This window comes from Neomonachus schauinslandi, chromosome 7, assembly GCF_002201575.2.
Source record: "Neomonachus schauinslandi chromosome 7, ASM220157v2, whole genome shotgun sequence".
NCBI lineage: Eukaryota > Metazoa > Chordata > Mammalia > Carnivora > Phocidae > Neomonachus > Neomonachus schauinslandi.
The window spans coordinates 58,089,808-58,092,340 of NC_058409.1; the positions used below are offsets into that span (position 1 = coordinate 58,089,808).

At 39.9% G+C, this 2,533-nt stretch overlaps 1 pseudogene; it reads left to right on the top strand.

Annotated features, from left to right (window-relative positions):
- Window positions 1-1,741: 1,741 nt before the first annotated feature.
- Window positions 1,742-2,210, top strand: LOC110589260 (annotated as a pseudogene).
- Window positions 2,211-2,533: the final 323 nt, after the last annotated feature.

Genomic DNA, 2,533 nt, shown 5'->3' on the forward strand with positions numbered 1-2,533 from the left:
ATGGGACCTTGGTAAATGAGAAGGAGATTGAGAAGAAAGAGATGGAAGATTGAGAGAGATTTAGGAAGTGGAATGGTTGCGATTTGGTATTTGATTGAATCCAAAGAAGGAGGGAGAGAGAAAGAGAGGAGTCAAAGATTATTTCCAGATTGCTGGTTCATGAAGCTCTGTGGGTACCATTTAAGGAGACGAGAAACCAAACAGGAAGGGCAGTTTGGGGCTTAGGAATAAGAAGGTGAGTGGTTTTGGATTAAGAATGGCAGAATAAGGACCTCTGAAAATCCACTCTTTTATGTAAGCAACAAGATTACTTGCAAAGAATTGCCAAACTCTGAAAGTTAACCAAAGGCTTGTGAGAACCCAAAGAGCATTCATTCAAGGAAAACAACTGAATCTTTTTTTTTACTTTTTAAATTTTTATTTTAACTCCAATTAGTTAACATAAAGTGGTATATTAGTTTCGGGTGTACAATATAGTGATTCAACAATTCCATACATTACCCAGTGCTCATCATGATATGTGCACTCCTTAATCCCCATCACCTATTTAACTTATCCCCCACCACCCTCCCCTATGGTAACCATCAGTTTGTTCTCCATAATTAAGAATCTGTTTCTTGAGTTGTCTCTCTCTCTCTCTTTTGCTCCCTTTGTTCGTTTGTTTTATTTCTTAAATTCCACATGTGAGTGAAATCAGATGCTATTTGTCTTTCTCTGATTCATTTTGTTTACCATTATGCTCTCTAGCTCTACCCATATTGTTGCAAATGGCAAGATTTCATTCTTTTTTGTGGCTGGATAATATTTCATTGGATATACAAACACCACACCTTCTTTATCCATTCATTAATCAATGGACACTTGGGCTGCTCCCATATCTTGGCTATTGTAAATAATGCTGCTATAAACATAGGGATGCATGCAACCCTTTGAATGAGTATTTTTGTATTCTTTGGGTAAATACCCAGAAGTACAATCACTGGATCATAGGGTAATTTTATTTTTAATTTTTTGAGGAACCTCCATACTGTTTTCCCCAGTGGCTGCACCAGTGTGCAGCAATGTTCCAGTTCTCCACATCCTCACCAACATCTGTTGTTTCTTGTGTTGTTGATTTTAGCCATTCTGACAGGTGTGAGGTGATAGCTCATTGTAGTTTTGATTTGCATTTCCCGGATGGTAAATGATGATGAACATCTTTTCATGTGTCTGTTGGCCATCTGTGTGTCTTCTTTGGAGAAATATCTGTTCATGTCTTCTGTCAATTTTTAAATTGGATGATTTTGGTTTTTGGATGTTGAGTTTTATAAGTTCTTTATAGATTTGGATACTAACCCTTTACCAGATTTGTCATTTGCAAATATCTTCTCCCATTCTGTAGGTTACCTTTTAGTTTTGTTGATTGTTTCCTTTGCTGTGCAGAAGCTCTTTATTTTGATGTAGTCCCAGTAGTTTATTTTTGCTTTTGCTTACCCTGCGTCAGGAGACATATGTAGAAAGAAGTTGCTATGGCTGATGTCAAAAAAGTTACTGCCTGTGTTCTCTTCTAGGGTTTTTATGGCTTCAGGTCTCACATTTAGGCCATAAGCCATTTTGAATTTACTTTTGTGTATGGTGTAGGAAAGTGGTCCAGGGTGTACCTGGCTGGCTCAGTCAGTGGACCATGGGACTCTTGATCTCGGGGTTGTGAATTTGAGCCTCATGTTGGGTACAGAGATTACTTTACAAGGCAATCCCTTTCATGAAGATGGCACTGAAGGCAAAGAAGGAAGCCCCTGCCCCTCCCAAGCCAAAGCCAAAGAAAAGGCTTTGAAGGCAAAGAAAGCGGTGCTGAAAGACGTCCAAAGTCACAAAAAAAAGATCCACACGTCACCTACATCCCGATGACCGAAGACATTATGTCTCCAAAGGCAGCCCAAATATCCTAAAAAGAGCGCCCGCAGAAGAAACAAGCTTGATCACTATGCCATCGTCAGGTTCTGACTACTGAGTCAGCCATGAAGACACTAGAAGACAACAACACACTTGTGTTCGTTGTGGATGTCAAGGCCAACAAGCACCAGATCAAGCAGGCTGTGAAGACGCTCTACGATTTTGACGTGGCCAAGGTCAACACCTTGATCAGGCCTGATGGAGAGAAGAAGGCATATATTCAATTGGTTCCTGACTATGATGCTTTGGATGTTGCCAACGAAATTAGGATCATCTAAACTGAGTCCAGCTGGCTAAATCTCAATATAAATTTTTTCACCAAAACAAAACCAAACCAATCAAAAAAACAAGGAAGTGGTCCAGTTTCTTTCTTTTGCGTGTGGTTGTCCAGTTTCCCCAACACCATTTGTTGAAGAAACATTCTTTTTCCCATTGGATATTCCTTCCTGCTTTGCCAAAGATAATTGACCATACAGTTGTGGGTTTATTTCTGGGTTTTCAAGAAAAATAACTCAGGGTCCCTGGGTGGCTCAATTGGTTAATCATCTGACTCTTGGTTTTGGCTCAGGTCCTGATCTCAAGGTTGTAAGATCGAGTCCCG